At 44.2% G+C, this 13,373-nt stretch overlaps 1 protein-coding gene across 18 annotated transcripts in view; it reads right to left on the reverse strand.

Annotated features, from left to right (window-relative positions):
• The window catches only part of CSMD2 (CUB and Sushi multiple domains 2), a 637,686-nt gene that overhangs the window by 270,271 nt on the left and 354,042 nt on the right, over positions 1 to 13,373 (reverse strand). Inside the window, exon 1 of one of the 18 annotated variants that reach the window (XM_078331139.1) lies at positions 4,415 to 4,575. The exons of the other annotated variants lie outside the window; for them this stretch is intronic. The gene's annotated coding sequence lies outside the window, so the exon portion shown is untranslated. Of the gene's footprint in view, positions 1 to 4,414; positions 4,576 to 13,373 lie in introns of those variants that run through there. 18 annotated transcript variants of the gene reach the window in all.

Raw genomic sequence — 13,373 nt, forward strand, 5'->3', positions numbered from 1 at the left:
GGGCCTGTGGCAAGGTGTATGTGAGGTGGGATGTGAGCCTGTAGCAAGGTGTATGTGAGCCTGTAGCAAGGTGTAGGTGAGGTGGGATGTGAGCCTGTAGCAAGGTGTAGGTGAGGTGGGATGTGAGCCTATAGCAAGGCCCAGGTGAGGTGGGATGTGGGTCTGTAGCAAGGTCCAGGTGAGGTGGGATGTGAGCCTGTGGCAAGGTCCAGGTGAGGTGGGATGTGAGCCTGTAACAAGGTCCAGGTGAGGTGGGATGTGGGTCTGTAGCAAGGTGTAGGTGAGGTGGGATGTGGGCCTGTAGCAAGGTCCAGGTGAGGTGGGATGCAAGCCTGTAGCAAGGTCCAGGTGAGGTGGGATGCAAGCCTGTAGCAAGGTCCAGGTGAAGTGGGATGTGGGCCTGTAGCAAGGTCCAGGTGATGGTGGGATGCGAGCTTGTAGCAAGATACAGGTGAGGTGAGATGTGAGCCTGTAGCAAGATATAGGTGAGGTGGGATGTGAGCCTGTAGCGAGGTATAGGTGAGGTGGGATGTGAGCCTGTAGCGAGGTATAGGTGAGGTGGGATGTGAGCCTGTAGTAAGCAGTGTTTGCAGCAAGTTAGTAAAGAGGAGATGGGATTTGTCAATAGTGAATGAGGATTCCTTGGCCCTTCTTGGTTTCCTATCCAGATTCCTTGGCCCTTCTTGGCTAATGGTATCATCATGGGATCATTTGCTCAGGTTAGGATGTCCTACCCATTTCTCACACTCCACAATCCTGCTGTACAGAACATTTCCTTGGGTCTCATTTCCTAGCATGAAATAAAAGGAAGGCATCTCTGCACCTGCTCCCTTCTGAATGCCCTCCACTGAACAGCCTGTGTGGCCACTTGAGATCCTGGGCATTCCCACCAAGGCAGCCCATTCATGACCCTTACTTATGCAGGCTCTTCCCCATTCCTGTCGCTGCCCTAGTGCATTTCTCCTCATCTGCTGGCCTGACTTGTCTCAGTTCTCTCTGACTAACCTTGACAAGGGGAGTACCCCCTGCTCAGCTCCTTCCTCTTGTTTGTTTTGGCACTTACCTGCTGGACTGTGATGGATCTGTTCACTTATTACTCCACTACACCATGAACTCCTAGAGGGCAGGGGTCAGGCCTCACTGCCCTGTACCAGTTCCTGTCAGTGGGTCAGGCCCATGCCAGGGGCTGACAAGATGTTGACTGGGAGAACATTTTCCAACCTTTCCTGCTTCTCTAGCATGAATGGATTGCTAGGCTCTCAGACCCCTCACAGTGGTTACCATCTAGAGCAAAGCTTGGCAAACTTTTTCTGTAAAGGGCCAGATAGTAAATATTTTCCCCTTTGTGTGTCATGCAATCTCTGTCACAGATATTCAGCTCTGTTGATGTAGCATGAACATAGCCATACACAATATGTACATGAATGGGCATAGCTGTGTTCCAATAAAACTTTATTTACAAAATGAGCAAAGATGTATTTGGCCTGTAGGCTATAGTTTGCTGATCCCTGTTCTAGGAGATTCTTCAAGACAATCGTAGTCTTTGATCATCTTCTCTTATGAGATTTCATCACTCTAAGAGTTGATACTTACAATGTGCTCAATTCTGTTCTGAACACTTTACACATATCAACTCATGAGAAACACAGCACAATAGCTACTTTGAGAACCTCCATTTTACAAATAGGACAGGCTAGGCACAGAATTTAGGCAACTTGCCTGGGGTCACACAGCTAAGTGGCAGAGCCGGGACTCCCACCAGGCAGCCAGAGGCCCAGGCTCTCTGTCACTCTGCTCTGCTGCCTCATGGTGTTCCAGCAAGGTCACAGGTCCCACAAGATAGAAACCATGACTTTAGCCTGTTTTCTTGCAAACCTTCCTTGAGCTTTTTTTCTGGGTCCCAGCAGGAGGTCAGCAAACAGTTGCTGCATATACAACACCACAAGGTAGGTGATGTCTTCTGCAGGAGGAAGGGCCTGGGCTCTGCAGGGACTAAAGGTCCTGGCTGCATATTCTCACCACATCTGCCCCTTCCAGCCAGCCCTGGGGCAGAGGACACTGCTCACCCAGCCACCTCCAAAAAAGGGAGTGTATGATTATTAGGCCTATTATAGGAAAATATTGCTTTGAAGGCCAGAACCCAGAGCTATAAAATGATTCACATCACTGGTTAGAGCTGCCATTGACGTGAACCACATTTCAGAGTGCCGACCCTAACGCAGGAGCTAATTACACAAGGAGAGTGTTCAATGTACACAATGCTGCAGTTTCAGGATAAGCCCCTAGTGCACAATGTACTGGCACTCTCTCCCCTTTTTTTCCTCCTCTGCTTTGGCCTTTGTTTAAAGACAGGCTCCTATAATGACTCATTAACTAACATGCAGATCAATCAAGCTCACAAAGCGCCTTTCGGAGGCAGGAGAAATGGCAGCACATGAAATAGGCATGATCAAAGAGGCACATTTGTATACAGCTCAGACACCCAATTTAAACACATTAGATAAATGAATAAACAAACCCATCATCTAGGACATAATTACTGCGCACCTGCCATGTGCCAAGCCCAGAGCTAGCTGCTTCCCATAAGTTATCTTGCTTGCCTGACAATTTAGAGCAGAATCTAAATGCAGAAGACATGGTGCTGATGGTGAGTGCTGGAGGAGTGCAAGGAGGAAAGAGATGAAAGGGTGTCCATGGAGGAGGTGGGCCTGGGCCTGGTGGGATGGAGAAGGGTATGTGTGGGCTCAGCCCAGGCTACTTGGTGAGCAGTGAAGGGCCAAGGAGTGTGGGAGAGGAAGAGCCAGGCTGAGCCTGCAGATGATTTTACCTGCAGCCAGAGCAGGCAGTCTAGACTTCATGGTCAAGTTGATGGGAAGCTATAATTCAGTGTGAAGGGAGGACTGGAGGCAGATGCAGGGTCCAAGAGCATGAGGAGAAATTAGGGGGACCCTGAGTCTGTATTCATGACAGAGGGTAGGAGGAGGGAGTCTGGGAGACCAGAGCCCTCTGAACATAGCCACCTTGTCCTGAGAATTGTGGCGGATGGAGTGGGACCCTGGAGGACATCCACTGGAGGCCCTGGAGAACATTCCCTCCTTGCTATGTGCTGTCCAGGATCAGACAAAAGACAGGGTTCCCAGTGCTGCCAGCCCATGCTCAATGCCTGCACAAGGCAGCAGAGGATCTACCAGCTCGGGGAGTTTTGTGGGAAGCTGGAGTCTCAGGAGATGTAGATTGAGGCTATTTTGTTTAAGGACTGCTTTGCTATAACACCTTCCTGACTGGGTTCTCTGTCTCTTCCGCCCATCTTTTACTACGTACCAAATACTCTCAGCGCCTCCCTATCTCCTACAGCAGGAGTTGGAAAGCTAGCTCTTAGACCACATCTGTCCTATAGCATATTTTTATATGGCCCTTATACTTAAGAAGGATTTTTTATACATTTCATGAGTAAAAAAACAAAACCTACAACATAGAAGAATATGCAACAAAAACCTTACATGGACTTTAAAGCCTAAAATATTTATTGTCTAGCTCCTTACAGAAAAAGTTTGCTGATGGCTTCTCTAGAGCAATGGTTTTCAAACTGGGTTCCCAGGCACCCCAGGGTTCCATAAAGGTACTCTAGGGCCAACCCACTAGGATGGAAGAGGAGCCAGAGTAGGCAAGGCTCTGCTTATACCAAAACAGTTCCATTCTGATCTAGTTCATATTTGGGAATGCTTTGAACAACATGGATAGTGGGTTACTTACTGTCCCTTTCTCCATTTATTTATCCCTAGCAGAACGCTGACTTTACTGGGAGTGTGATAATGTACCTAGCCAACCTTAGAGCTAAGGGTTGCTACATGAGTTCTGGGCAATGAAACATGGTTTGAGGAGTCCTCAGTGCATTTCCTCATCCTTCTCTTTGCTTTTCCTGGAATACAGATGTAAGGACAGAGAGGGGGCAGCTTGCTTGTGATCATGAGGATGAGAACCACATGCAAAGCAGCAGAGGGAAAAATACAAGGAGCATGAGACCCAGAGGGAACCAGCCCTGGACTTTCTGCCTCTGGACCTTTGGTGTGTGAAGAAAATAATCCATGGGTGGTTTTCTGCACCTCCCAGCCAATTACAACCTCATTGCTACAGGTTCTGTAAACAGGCGCTCAATACCATTGAAGAGTTTGCCAACTCTTGACCCATAGGACAACATCTTGGCTTGGAAACTGCAGGCTTTGCAAGGTCTGCCCCTGCCACTTCTTGGCTAGCTAGAGGCCCCTCCACAATGCTGTCCTCCAGCCTTACCTTCCATATTTCTCCTCAGAGCATTTATCTGGCCTCCTGAGGGCTGACTTTGGCCCACCCAGCCTCAGTTTACTAATGTTGCTGCCAGTGTAACTATCAGCTCCACAAAAAGATGGGAACTCACTTTTCCTAGGCACAGCTTGAGCCATGATTTCTTTCAGGGTCTTGCTGAGACCCTAGGAAAGGGCTGGAGAATTAGCTCCTGGGGTGAAGAGGGGAGGCCAGTGGGAAGGCTGAAGACCTGAACCCCCAGAGGTTCAAGGACAGAGGCCTCCAGCAGGGAATGAGGGTCAGAGGTTCTGGAACTTTGAAGGGTTCTGGAACTCCAGCAGGGAATGAAGCGTCAGAGGTTCTGGAACTTTGGTCATTACCTCAGGTTTCATTTTGGTAGTTCTGAGAGCAGTAAGTTCTTTCACTCATTCATTTATTCACTGAGTCATTCAACAGTTACACACTTGCCAAGGGCTGGGCTTTGGAGGTGAATTGGCAGGCAAGATAGCATGGCCACTGCTCATAAAGACCTCAAAGTTTCTAAAGAGCTTCACAGCAGACCCTGAGTACATAGACTACAATGCAGTGTGATGAATGCTCAAATCAGGGAAGCATGGATGGGGAAACAGGAGGGGCACAAAATCCTGGTGAGCGAACGGGCAGGGGTGCAGGGTTTGTCTTCAGCAGCAGAGAGGGTATGTGGGGATACCACACGGCCACAGCCAGATCTGGGGGAGGGGAAATGCCAGCACATGATGCGAAGTGGAGTCAGCTGTAAAAGGGAAAGGAATGAGGCTTTGGACTTGAGGAGGCCATGAAAGAGTCCCCCAGACATGAGGAGGGGCTGTGAAGGCACATGGGAAACCTCTGATTGCAGGTGTCTTGCACAAGGCCTGGCACAGAGAGGGTGTGAGTAAATGTTTGCTGAATGAATAAGTGAGTGAACAAATGGGCCAACGAGTATGTCCCTGACATTTGCACTAGCTGCTGATCACTTGCCTGGAGAATTATTTCTCAATTCTTCAGGTCTACAAAGGGAAGAGTGACAGTGATAATCCCCAAGGAATGAATAATCAAAGCACTGTTATCTTTGGCTTTGAAGTTCATGAAATGAGCTTTCCTATCCCTCTTCCTTCCATGCCCCCTCCCTCTCCCTCTCATCCTCATTCTCTCTCTCCTGTCTCACTTTTCATTCTATTTTAGCAAAGGTGGATTAACCTTCCTGATCAAATCAAGGGAGGCTCATGTGCAAATTGGATCACATGTTTTGTGTTCATACTGAGCAGCTGCAAAGAAAGACAGATGTGTGTAGGTAGGGGGCACTGAGGCGGGTATGGGTTTCAGTCCTGACTATGTCTTTGTTCTTCCACGAGGCTGAGCTGAATGGTCCTAACAAGAGGAGGCCCTGGACGAAGAAGGCCTGAACCTCAAGGCCAATATGGGCGGAGCCATCCCAGAGGAGCTCCTCCACCAATAATCGCTCACATGTTCAAACATTGCTGAGCTGTTTCTCTGTGCCCACCCCTGTGCTAACTATAGAAGAAATAACAAAGTGCTATCCCTGCTTTCAGGGTGCTCAGGAGCTGTGGGGGAAATAGATTCTAAAGGCACAAAAACAAAAGGTGCTGATAAAGTGCTACAGGAACAGGAAAGAGCAACATGTGATGAAGTTAGGAAAGCTTCTCAGAAGAGGGGGTGTTTGGACTGCATCTTAAAGGGGGATAGGAATTGGCCTGGAGGAGAAGGGAAGGCACACTGGGACCAGATGTGCCCAGACAGGTCTTAAAGAGCCAGGTGTGTGTGTGTGAACCTGAGTCCAGTGTGACTGAAGCCGGAGCTGCCCAAAGGGAGAGATGGGGTGGGGGGCCATTCTGTGCTTTGCTGGGAGTGGGAGTTGCATTGATAACTTAAGTTTTGCTGGTCAGAACCACCAGGGTGCTCTTTAGAAATAAGTTTAGGTACCTACCCTAGACTCACTGAATTAGATCTTTAGGGAAAAGAGCTTAGGAATCCATGGTTTTAAAGTGTCTCCAAGGCATTTCTGATGAAATTTGGGAAAAAACTATTGCAGGTAGATATGAATTACTGTTAGACTAATATTATAAGGACTGAGATCACCCAAATGTGCAGGTGAGGTTAACATTGCCTGAGGACACCCCCGCCGAAGGGAGGGCCTGGAGGCTGCATGTGGAGTAGGCCTGCATCACTTGCTTGAGCCTTCCTTCCTCTGTTCCTTGAATCTATCAAGTTTCCAGGAGGATGAATTGGGGTGTTTTTATTTGTCTTACTCCTAGTTTATTGAGTATAGACCTATCTTTAACTTGCCTCTCCAGTAAGACTGTAAGTTCTTCCTGTTCCCATAGTGCAGAGGTGCACAGCCCATAGGTGCTCAGCTCATGCCAATGTCTTGATGTAGGTTCTTGGCCATTCCTACACCATAGCACCCCTGCTTCTCTCTGTTGGCCTTCTTATTGCCCTTGGAGGGCCCTAGTTCCTGGGACATTCCTAGCTCCTTGCCAAGCACAGGTAGCAGAGGTCCTTCAAGGGAGATGGAATTTTAGGAATGATCCTCTTGTGCAGGTGCCAGGAATGCATCATAGTTATTCCATGAGTACGAGCAGACCAAGGAGACACATGTGCCTCTTACACTCCCACAAGCAAACTTTCAGCCCCTTCTCACAACAGCATCTTTCTCCCCTTGCTCCTTGTAAAGGGAGCCCTGCATTCCCAATCCCATTGCCCTCTCACTCCAGAATCTCCCTTCTGTCACCATCCCTGTTCTCCTGTACCTTCACTCTCTCCCTCTTTGCTTACTTTTTCCTAAGCCTACAAATATAGTCCAGTTCCAGTATTTTAAGCACACCCCCCAAACTAACCCTAAGCTTTCTCTCTCACTTATGTCCCTCATATGTTACTGCCCATCCTGGCCTCCACAGCCTCACCTCCCATCCGTTTGCTTCCCATACTACTTCTGTCTGTTGCTGCCCCTGGAGCTTCACTGAAAGGTCTTCTTCCAAGGCCAAAGCCAATGGTCTCTTTCTAGCACTTTTCCAACAAGACATTTTTCATCATTGTCATGATCAGACATGCCCTAGTCGGAAACTCATCCTGCCTTTGCATCACGATTCTCCTCCCACCTGGCAGGCTGCTCCTTCTCTGTTCTTTCACTGGATCTTGTTCTTTCTCCTGTCAGATCCATTCTGAGTTTTCTTATTCTCTCAGGTCTTTCTAAGAAATGTTGTCCATTCCTTAGGCTTCTACCCTCACCCATGTGCTGAGATAACACCCAAACCTCTCCCTTAAACCCAGATTTATCCAGAATTTCCAACCAGTATATCCAAATGCCACTGAATGAGCCACAGACACTACAGATGCACCATGTTTCCCTTCTGACCCCTGCAAAGCATGTTCTTCCATTTGTATTTCCTTTTTAACTCTCCCACTGGACCAAGCCAGAAAGCACTAAGTCATCATTCAACTGTTCATGGAATAAATATAGACCAAGTACCTACTACGTGCCTGGAACTGTGTTGGTCACTTGGAATACAACGTTGAATAAGACCTCTCTTCCTCCCTCAGCTCTCACATCCAATCAGCTACCAAGTCCCACTCCATCTCCTAAATCTCTCTCATCTGTTTCCCCCTCCAATTTCCAAAGCCTTGGTGGATGCCCCCATTTTTCCTACTTCAGTAACTGCTTCATCCTCCTAACTGGTCTTGCCCCTTCCAGTACCCACCTGTAAATTTCTCCATTGCTGCTAGAGCAATTTTCCAAAGACTCAGATCTTCTGCTATTGCTTTAGTTCAGGAGACAGAGTGACCCTTGTCCTTCCTAGGCTCATTCCATGGAGGTCAAGCCCAGCCCCTTTCATCTACTCTGAGACCTTGTTCCATCTGACAGCACAGCCCAGCTACGTAAGTGCATGGGCTTTGGAACCAGGAAGACTGAGTTTAAATCCCAGTTCTGCCTCTTACTGGCTCTGTGCTGCAGCTGTTTCCTAACCTTTAACTTTTCCATGATTCAGTTTCTTTGACTATCAAATAGGCCTATTAAAATCAAATTCATTGTCCTATTAAGGGAATGAAATAAAATTATTCATATAGAGAGCTTAGCTTAGTGCTTGCCATGGGACAGGTATATAATAAAGGCTACTGTTGTTAACAACAGTCTAACACTGCTAGCCTTAGCAATCTGTATTTTGAGATAAAACCCAAACTTCTTAGCCAAGCATGTGGGCTCCATGGTCTGAATCCTGCTTACCTTTCTGTCCTTACCTGCATTCAGGCATGTTGAATTACTTCCAGTTCTAAGGGGCTGTTCCAAACCTCAGTGCCTTTATACCTGTGTCCTCCCTGCCATACTGATTTCCAAGCCTACCAATCCTTCAAGACTCTGCTGACATGTCACTTCCTTTTTGAAAACTTCCCTGACCTCCCAGTTAGCAGCTCTTCCCTGAGTTTTCCCATAGCACTCTAGACAGGCCTCTGTCAGCATTTATCTGCACTCTAGCTTTTTTTTTTAATTATTAAATTTTTAAATTTACAGACCTGTTCTTCACTCCTATGTGCACATTCCTCAAAGGCAGAGGCATATCTGCAGGCAATGAACGAATGAATGCTCGTCTCATGAAACATATTTTGAGAGATCAGGCATGGTGGCCCATGCCTGTAATGCCAGCACTTTGAGAGGAGGAGGAGGGAAGATCATGAGGTCAAGAGATCGAGACCATCCTGGCCAACATGGTGAAACCCCCATCTCTACTAAAAATATAAAATGTAGCTGGGCATGGTGGTGCCCACCTGTAGTCCAGCTCCTCAGGAGGCTGAGGCAGGAGAATCGTTTGAACCCACGAAGTGGAGCCTGCAGTGAGCTGAGATTGCACCACTGCCCTCCAGCCTGGTGACAGAGCAAGACTCCATCTCAAAAACAAAACAAAACAAAACAAAACAAAACAAAACATACTGTGAGCGGAGAGACTGTGCTTTTTGCTGAAGGAGACATCTGAAGATGAGTGGATAGGCAGTCCTTGGACACACCTGTATCTCACCTGTAGGCCAGTTCTATGAACAGGGTTAGAAACACGGCATCCATTGTTCTTGCTGTTTCCCAGGAGACAGCTTCTATTCCTCAGTCTTAGACTTTGAGTTTCCACACTTAGACCCTGCTTGCTGCATTGTATGTCCCCTGGTTCTCCTCCCACCTGGATCAGGGTAGGGCTCTCTTCAGCCTTTCTGGGCTCCCTCAGCACTACCTGAAGCCCACCAAGGACCCACAGAGATATCAGGAACACCGCTCTGCACACTGTAAGAAGGTGCTCTTCAGGGGTGCTATCTTTAAAAATCCAGGCTGGTGCGATCTCTTGCAGGACATGTAGGGGAGTGACCATATGGAGGCCACTGGTCTCCATGTACTGACCAAAGCGAGGCCTTCTATGGGTAAATCTAATTGTTAGAAACTTCTTGCACCTCACCTAGACTTCCCCTGTCACTTCACCTTCAGGTTCAAAAGAAAATGGAGATAAGGATGGTAATGGTGCCCAAGAAAGAGCTCTCCAGTCAACAACTTAATATGATTTAATGGTACTAAGTCCTATTTCTGGTCTAGCCTCCATCCTCACCCCATGTGGCTGAAGTGTCCTTTCCCATTAACTAGGTACATCATGAAATAATTTAATTAAATGCGAATCTTCCCTCATAAAACGTTGTGCAAAGGAAATCAATTTCCAGTGTTCCCAGCACTGTGGTTCTAGGCACCTGGACCAAAGAATTTCAAAGTGTTGGGAAAAATTTTAAAAGGACAAAAAAACAAAAAAGCAGCTTTTTCGAAATTAGTGCTAAGGATTGAACTGTAATATATCTCCCTGAATTCATATGTTGAATCCTCAATGTCAATATATTTAAAGATGGGGCTTTTAGGGAGGTAATCAAGGTTAAATAAGGTTGTAAGGCTGGGGCCATAATCCGATGGGAGTGTCCTTATGGGAAGAAAAGGAGACATCAGAGAGTACTCCCTTGGTGTGTGCACAGAGGAAACACCACTTGATGACACAGCGAGAAGGTGGCCATCTACGAGGCAGGATGAGAGCCCTCACCAGAAATCAAATTTACTCACACCTTGATCATGGACTTCTAGTCTTGCGAATGGTGAAAAAATAAATGTCTGTTGTCTAAGCTGTCTAGTCAGTGGTATTTTGTTATAGTAGTCTGAGTAGACTAGACTAACATAAAAAGGAATACTCAGCACAGTGAATGTGGGGACCCAAAATGTGATTTAGAACATGAAGCTGGCTTTGGTCTTGAGTACCTTTTAAAAACTTGGTCAATATAGCTTCAGTTTTCAGAAACTCATAGAAAAGAGGGAACATGAGACAGAATTCAGGGCCTGGCATGCCCATGGCATGAGGGTGAATTAGAAATAAGCCTATCTTCCTTCTCACCCGTCACTACCACCCTCCAAGTGGATATGGAGGCTGACTGTTTATCTTAGACCTCCTTGACACTGGGTAGACAAGAACCAATATTTCCACTGAGAACTCATAACAATAAGTCAGCTTTCACATGGAATTGCAGTCTTCATATTACTTGGGTGGTTTGAAACCTCCATACTGAGAATTTTGTGTGAAGAGGTTTCTGGCTGGTAATGTCCCCAGCACTAGGCAGAAGCAGATGCAAACCCTCTCTGGAAGGAACCACCTTTTACCCAGGTCTCAAAGAATTCCCAGGGAGAAAATTTACCCTTCTAACCATGTAATCAAACAATATAAAAGAAGGAAACATGGTTCTGGGAGCAAGAGGTGAGAAACAACAGGCAACAGAATCAAACTGGCAAAAACTTCAGATATTGACATTAACAGACATAACATATAAAATATGTATGTTTAATATATGAAAGAATTCAAGAATGATCTAAACACATGAGTAAGGAGCAAGAGACGATAAAATATGACAACACGACTAAGAACATTTGAAAAAATAAAATAGGGCTTCATAAAGTATAAACTATATTTGAAATTAAAATAAATCTTCGGTGAATGAATTTAACAGAGGCTAGACACAGCTGGACAGAGAATTAATGAACAGAATGAGAGAGGTTAAGAAACATAAAAGATGGAGTGAGAAAGATTAACATATCTAATCAGACTTCTAGAAGAAGAAAAAAGAAAATAAAAAAGAGGCAGTAGTTGAAAAAATAATGGCTGCACATTTTCCCAAGTTGATGAAAGATACAATCCACAGATTAAAGAAACTTAATTCAAATAGGATGAATACAAAAATATTCACACCTAGACACATAAAGGTGAAACTACATAACACTAAAGAGAAGGAAAAGACAGTAGGAATAGCCAGAAGGATGTTATATGAAGCAACGGCAAAAAACTGACAGCAACAGTGAAACCCAGAAGTCACCAGAACAATATCTCTATGAGCAAAGAGAATGTAACTATCAACTGAGAATCAAATGTCCAGTGAGTACTAGCGTTTTTTCAAGAATTTTCAGACGAAGAAAAAATTATACATCAGGTTCTATGCTCACAAACTCATACCCCAATCTCAGCATCATGCAACATATCCACGGAACAAACCTACACATAGACCCCCTGAATCTAAAGTAAAAGTTGAAATTATTCCTAAAAATGACAAACAAGAACTAATAGAATTTGTCATCAACAAGAAAATAAATTTTAAAGCATGTATTTGCACTGATAGATATTCCAAAGAGAAAGACTGATATACAAGAAGGAGTGGTAAACAAAGAAGTGAATATATGAGTAAATCCAAGTGGACAGTGGTTTTATTAAACAATAACAATAATGACTTAAGAAAATTTAAGGTAACATAATAATACACACCAGAATCAGAGGGAATGACTGAAGTCATAGTGTCCTATGATCCTTGGCTTTTCAGGAAGAATATAAAATTGTTGTTTAATGCTAGGCTTTATTAAGCTGGCATATTCCTATTTCTAGAGTATTTTAGGATACATTTCAAAGGATAGAAATGATTATATAATTCACAAGGCCTAAATTCTTTAATTAAAAAATAAATAGTCAGATGGGATTTTTAAAAATCCAGCTATACACCAAACACATATAAAGCACAAGGAAGTCGAAAGGTTAACAGTAAGAGAATAGAAAATATTTATTAGACAAAGACCAATAGAAAACTGATGTAATGGATGGAGGGAAAAGCCTTTAAGGTTAAAAACATTACTATGGATAAAGAGAGTTAGTACATAATTATGTTTGAAAAAGTTCAATTCACTAGGAAGATATATAATTCTGAATTTCAACTTTCATACTCTAATAACACTATCTGGAAATACATAAAGCAAAAATTGACAGAACTTCAAAGAATAATAGACAAACCCACCATCATAATGGGAGATTTTAATATTCTTCCCCCTGTAGCTGATTGATCAAGAAGACAAGAAAAACCAATGAAGATATAAAGGATATAAACAAAATGAGCAAACTTGATGTAATGGACATATCAGAAAGCAAAAACCATAAAATGAAGGTTTTTTTCAAGCCTATACAGAATCTATGTGAAAAATGACCATTTCTGGTCCCCAAAGCACAAATTAAGATGATTCAAATATAGATCAATGTTCTCTGACCACAAGATTTAGAAACAGTAGGAAAGAGACAGCTAGAAAAATCCTTTGGAAATTAAAAAATACTTCTAAATAGTTCATGGTTAAAAGATGAAACAATAATGTAAATTTTAAAATATTCAGAACTAAACTATAGTGGAAAAATAAATAATAACTATAAAAATCTGCAGGAATGTAGCCAAAGTAGTCCTTAGACTAAGGAAAATTTGTAGCCTTTGATGATTAAATCAGATTGAAAAATAATGAACAAAGCATCAAAATTAAGATGCCAGAAAAAGAACAACACAGTAAACCCAAGTGCATTAGAAGGGAGTAATAAAGATGAGAGCAGAAACTGATAAATTAGCAAATAAATGTATTAAAAGGAATAGTAACAAAACAAAAATTGGTTGACTGAAAAAACTAACAAATATTAAACCTCTGGTAACACGAATTAAAAAATGATACATATTAAAAATGAAAAAGGGAATTGAAACAC

Source organism: Callithrix jacchus, chromosome 7 (assembly GCF_049354715.1).
Source record: "Callithrix jacchus isolate 240 chromosome 7, calJac240_pri, whole genome shotgun sequence".
In the NCBI taxonomy this organism is placed as follows: domain Eukaryota; kingdom Metazoa; phylum Chordata; class Mammalia; order Primates; family Cebidae; genus Callithrix; species Callithrix jacchus.